The sequence below is a fragment of the Myotis lucifugus genome, unplaced genomic scaffold (genome assembly GCF_000147115.1).
Source record: "Myotis lucifugus unplaced genomic scaffold, Myoluc2.0 scaffold_555, whole genome shotgun sequence".
Lineage (NCBI taxonomy): Eukaryota > Metazoa > Chordata > Mammalia > Chiroptera > Vespertilionidae > Myotis > Myotis lucifugus.
Genome location: NW_005871603.1, coordinates 580,875 through 587,246, shown reverse-complemented (window position 1 = coordinate 587,246; position 6,372 = coordinate 580,875). Strand labels below are relative to the sequence as shown.

At 45.2% G+C, this 6,372-nt stretch overlaps 1 long non-coding RNA gene across 1 annotated transcript; it reads left to right on the top strand.

Moving 5' to 3' along the window:
* Window positions 1-1,422: 1,422 nt before the first annotated feature.
* On the top strand, window positions 1,423-5,948 carry LOC111823558. The gene is made up of 2 exons (XR_002826606.1): window positions 1,423-1,561; window positions 5,025-5,948. It is a non-coding gene; the product is annotated as an uncharacterized LOC111823558 (long non-coding RNA).
* The last annotated feature ends 424 nt before the right edge of the window (window positions 5,949-6,372 follow it).

Here is a 6,372-nt window from a genome sequence, read left to right as displayed (position 1 = left end):
CTGGGAGCAGGGCTCAACAGGGAATCAGGAGGGGTGCGGCCTTTGAGCCTTTGGCTGCTGCTTCTTCCTCCTGCTCGGGGCGCTCGGGCATCTCAGCGCAATAAACATGAGGAGCCATCACCTCCTCGGACACTGCTCAGCCACTTGCAGCTTCAGGATGACACCGCGTGCAGCCGTCTGCCAGCGCCTGGCCGTGGCGTTGGGCTCAGCCCAGCGCGCGGTCCTCCCCTCCACCCTCTCCCGGGCCGCAGGGATCTGACCGTGGATTTTATCCAAACTTTGCTTCATCCCGAGTCACACCTGTCCTGACCTGCCGGGCAGTTTGAAATCAGGTCCCAGTTATGGGTGTGGAGGGGTCAGGGGGTTGAAGGCCGCCCTTGGGCAAGTTAGCTGCCTGCGAGGCAGGCGGGTGCCCAGAGGGAAGGTGTCGTCTCTGACGCCAAAGGACGGACTCTCTCTGCTCAGAAGCGAGGCTCAGAGAGACGAGGTCAGCGCTCTCTGCTCTGGTCGGTACATTATAATTTCGCCATCTGCACAGTGAGGTTTGTGTCTGTTTCCAGCAAGATAAGCCCGCTGAGGGTGAGAAGTAGGTGGTGGTTTAGGCTGTGATAGCCGTTTCCTGGTGGTCTGACTAGGACATGAGCGGAGACCTTCTCATTTTCTTTCTGTAAAGGCCCCAGTGGGTGGTGAGAGCCGCCCAGGCCACAGTCCGCGGAGTGGCTGCTCCTGCTGTGGGGTCGGCAGCCGATTCCCACGCGGAGGAAGCTTCACTTTGCCACCTGTCACCACACCGAGCCCTCCAGCCCCCCACCCCCACCCCAGGGTCCCTCCCTGGTGTGAGTTTACATAAGTAAAGACCTGGAGGTAGAAACCACACAGTAAAATATAATAGAAATCACTGTTAATTCGGTAGAAAGTTATTGCTTAGGTAACTAAACGGTAAAAATATTACTCAAAAGCAGTGATTTCCAACCGGTGTGCCAAGGGAATTTTAAAACTATTTAGTCCGGGCACCGACCTCTTTTCCCTTAGATGTCAAATAAAAAATGCCAACAGCCAGCACAATAGCCATCTGTGGGAATGAATAAAAAATATACCTGTTTTTTGGTCAGATTGGCAAAAAATACATGTTTTGGTGCAACAGGATTTTAGTCATTAGTGTTCTGTGCGCCATGCGATGGGTCCAAAAGCAAGAACCAGCTGCCCCCGAGGGTGGGCAGAGCAGGGCGGGGCTGGGATTATTAAGTGCCATTTAGAGGAGGGCGTGCGGCACTGAAGCAGGAGCTCTGAGGCACGCCAGCCACCCCCCGCGGCTCCCTTCACCCTCCTGGTTTCAGGCGGTGCAGCGCCAGGCAGAGCCACGGGGCTGGCAGAGCCCCAGCCACAGCAGGACGAAGGGGAGGAGCGGGGCTTGGACCCGGCTCAGCAACCTCATCACTAGCACATTTCCCTCCACGCTGGCTTCAGCCGGACGGTCCTTCAGCGTGTCCTGGCTCTGGAGGAACCCAAGAGTCCCTGGAATCGTTTCGTTTCTGTGGATGCAGGGAGGAGAGAACAAAAGGTGGTCTCCCCTTTCTCTGTCGCTCTCTCCTAGCCGCCCTCCCCACAAACAGCCCGGGGAGGAGAACGAGCAGGGCTCTCCTCACAGGCTGTTCCTGCATCCTCCCCTGGACCGTCCTGTAACCATCACAGCCCCAAACTCCTCTCATTTTATCTGACGTCATTTTTCAGTTTCAACACAGGCTAGATATATAGAGTATTTATTGTAGATGAACAAGTGGAACGAAAAGTTAACCAGAAGAGGACGATCTTCCAGGAAAAGGCGGGGGCCTGCAAGCGGGCCACGTCAGAACAAAGTCTTGCACGCAAGACTTATTGTTCAGAGGCAGAACTTTCCTTGAGGTGATAAATAGTCCATGAGGGCATGGAAAGTTTAAGGGAGGGTGCACAGGTGGAAAGGGTCTTTGTATAACATAGGAAATTAATAGTGTAATGTATAACTAACTTAGCTTAGATGATCTCATAGGCATGCCTGTTAATCATTGTCACTTGCTGTACTCCATTGTTATTTGCTGTACTCCCCAAATAAAAGCCATGAGAGCTTTGGGGGCTTTGCTACACGCCTGAGCGAGCGGTAGCCCTCTGCTCTACTTCATCCTACACGCCAAGCTTGCCTCAGTGTCTCTGTTCACAAACAACATCAACAAATGGCGCCTGAACAGATCAGGGACCCGAAGTAAGAAATTGGGATCAGTAGGAGCGAAAGGGATTTGCCAGCGCAGAGTACACAGAACTTTCGGCAATAGTCAGAGTCATGGGGAATAGCCCGTCGATGCAGAGTCAATATATAGCTGTCTTGAAATCATTGTTAAAGAGCTCAGGGGTAAAAAGTGAAAGGATGAGGTTTTTAAAAAATTGTTTAAGGCAATTCAGCAGCACTGTTGTTGGTTTCACCCAGAGGAAAACAGCAGTTAAATCTTAAGTTGTGGAAACAAGTTGGAAGGTCATTAAGGAGGGCTCATCAACAGGGAAATGCAATAGAGGCTGATGTGTGGGCTATTTTTAATTTAGTAACGTTAGCTTTACAGCCTTTTCAGTCTGATTCTGAAGATTATGAAGAAATTCCTTTGAAGTCCCAAAGTGCTGCTCCAGGAGCTGGGTGTTTAAGCCCTGAGCCTCTCTCTCCTGAGAAATTGTTACCACCCGAGCCGCTCCCGTTAGAGGTCACTGAACCGAGGGAGTCAAGAAAAGGACAGAAAACTAGCGGGCAAAATGAATTAGGAGGTTATGAAAGCATAACCTCAGCCAGCCATTCAGAGCTGGAGGATTCATCTTCTGCTGGTTCGGAAGAGGATCGTTACCCCTCCCCCACCCCCACCAAGTTAAGGAAAAGAAGAGTGAAGAGAAGGGAAACAGAGATGAAGGAGCTTTTAGGGAGTCTAAAAGAATTATTGCTTACAGTAGTAAGAAAAAGAAAGAAAATGAAAGTCCTCAGGAGTTGGCTGCACCGCCGCCGAAAAGTGAAAGTAAAACGGCACTAGCCATTAATCCGGCGTTAGCAGCTGAGCCTCCACCACCCACCTGAGGACACAAAGAGCTGCTAATGCTCAATACCCTCAAGGGTTATATATATTATTAATTATAATATTATTATATATAATTATATATTATTAATTTTTATATATTAATTAATACAGAATTAATTTATACAGATTATAAATTAATTCCTTATTATTAAAATACAATAGCTAAGGCAGTATTAGCCCCAGGGCAATATCTGCAATTTAAGTCCTGGTGGTAGGAAGAAGCCAGGAGAGTGGTGATGATTAACGCCCAACAAAATCCACCTGGATGTAATTTTGACCAGTAAACAGGAACTGGGACACAGATTAGCATACAGCAACAGGTGCTGTTAGAGGATGCTGTTATGGCACAGATTAGAGCTTGTTACTTAAAGGCTTAGTCAAAAATGGAGGAGGCCGGCACCCCGGCCCAATCATTTTCTAAAGTTATACAAATAATATTAATATAATCATCATCATCATCATCATCATCTTATTAAAATCTTATATAAATAATTAATAATAATGCTAATTTTCTTGCTGATACATTAAAAACTACAATTCCCATCCTGTTAAATGCTATGGATGTGGGAAAGTGGGACATATGAAAAAGAATTGTCTGAAGACAAGGGTCCCACAAGGGAAAGCTAAACATGCTCCCGGAGTTATTAATGCAAATTATAAAGGAGAAATATTAGTTATAATGTCTGCTTCTAGTATTATAAATATAAAGGCTGGAGAAAAAAATGGCACAGTTATTATTACTTCCCTATAAACAAATAGGACATACAGCACCAGTTAAGCGAACTGGGGGATTTGTTAGCATAGGAAAAAAGGTTTTTTAGCATACAATTTTAGGAGGCCAAAGACCTCCATTTTTACAGTTTGTTCCCGGAGGGAATAAAAATTATCAGCCTGGTAGATTCTAGGGCTAATGTAACTATAATTTTTACTTTGCACTAGCCTCAATCTTGACCGGTGCACAAGGTGAATGCAACTTTTACAGGTTGTAAACCTCACTGAAATTTTACAAAGCTCTAATGTACTTGAGTGTCAGGGGCCTGAAGGACAAAAAGGCAAAATACAGCCATATGTTGCCTCCATTGCACTATCTTTGTGGGGAAGGGATCTTTTACAACAATGGGGAGCTACAATTACTATACCTTCTTTACAGAAAGGTCATAGACAAATGATTTGTCAAGCTGGTGCTGACACCAGTGTTCAGGATCAAAATTTATAAAGGGGGCCATTCCAAAGCGCTTCGTCCTACCATTAAAATAAAAAACAACTAAAACCGGTTTGGGTAGAGCAGTAGCCCCTAACAAAAGAGAAGTTGGAAGCGCTCCAAATTATTATTAAAGAACAGGTACAACTAGGGCATATTGAAGCCAGCTCTAGTCCGTGGAATTCCCCTGTCTTTGTTATAAAGAAAAAAGTCAGGTAAATAGCGGATGCTTACTAATTTAAGACGGATTAATGAAATTATTGAGCCTATAGAACCTTTACAACCTGGAATTCCAAACCCAGCATTAAAGCCTTTGCTGTAATAGGCAAACCCCGAGCCATTAAAACTGACAATGGCTCAGCATATTTATCAGGTAAGTGTCAACATTTTTTTCAACAGTTTGATATTAAACATATTACAAGAATTCCTGGAAACAGTACAGGTCAAGCAATTATTGAACGGCAGAACCGAACCCTTAAGGAAATGCTGCAAAAACAAAAAGGGGGAGAGGAGCTGGTATCAAGGCCAGACTCCCCGACGAAGATTATTAAGAACTCTATTTACTTTAAATTTTTTAAATTTGAATACAGATGCAGTGTCAGCTGCTGAAACACATTGGGGACATAAAAAGGAGGTCTCGGTAGAACAACCTGTCATATACCAAGATGTCACTACTAATCAATGGTGCCCGACTACCGTTTTAAGGTGAGGTCGAGGTTATGCTTATGTTTCCACAGGAACTAAGAAGTTCTGGATTCCTGATAAAAGAATCAAGTTAAGGCATGGCGAGCAAGAGGAAGCGTGATGAGGCGGGACTGGAAGACCGGTTTGCGCAGCTAATCTTCAAGGGAGGACAAACAATTCGCACGCCGTTGCCTCGCACCCGAAACACTCCTCCACCTACATGGGGACAGGTGAAGCGCCTATGCCTGTGAATGCCCATGGAAGGCCCTGTAACTAATGACTCTAATTGGATAGCTGGACTTTTTGAAGATCGTGGGCCTTTGAAACCAGATGCCGGAATGCCTGTGTATTTGGGACTGGGTAATCATTGTTTGCAATTGGGTTTTAAAGCCTGGTTAAATGTAGCTAAAAACACCACTAATTCTTGAAAGGACTAGTTCAATGGACTCAAACTACTAGGGAAATATCTTGTTTTAATTGTACCTTGTTAACTTGTGTACCTTATAATGAAATAGCTTTGCTATTTTCTCTGTCATAATTCAAACCTGCAGCAAAACTAAAAAGGGGGAAAATGTAGATGAACAATTGGAACGAAAAGTAACCAGAGGAGGACGCTCTGCCAGGGAAAGGTGGGGGCCTGCAAGCGGGCCACGTCAGAACAAAGTCTTGCACGCAAGACTTATTGTTCAAAGGCAAAACTTTTCTTGAGGTGATAAATAGTCCATGAGGGCATGGAAAGTTTAAGGGAGGGTGCACTGCTGCAGGTGGAAAGGGTCTTTGTATAACATAGGAAATTAATAGTGTAATGTATAACTTAGCTTAGATGATCTCATAGGCATGCCTGTTAATCATTGTCACTTGCTGTACTCCATTGTTATTTGCTGTACTCCCCAAATAAAGGCCATGAGAGCTTTGGGGGCTTTGCTACACGCCTGAGCTAGCGGTAGCCCTCTGCTCTACTTCATCCTACACGCCAAGCTTGCCTCAGTGTCTCCACTCACAAAAAACATCAACAATTTATACAATGGAATACTTCTTGGCCATAAAAAGGGAGGAAATCTTACCTTTTGAGGCACCTGGAGAGTATTATGCTAAGTGAAATAAGCCAATCAGGGAAAGACAAATACCATATGATTTCACTTACATGTATAATCGAATGAACAAAATATATACAGACTCATAGATACAAAACAGACTGACAGCTGTCAGACGGGAGGGGTATTGTGTGGGGGTTGGATGAAAAAGGTGAAAGGGATTCACCAAAAAGAAAAAGACACATCAACACAGAGTACGGCGATTACAAGAGGGAAAGGGGTGGGGGAGGTAGGAGAGGGTGGGAGGGAAGGAGACTTGACTTTGGACCCATGCACAGATGATGTGTTATAGAAATGTAGATATGAA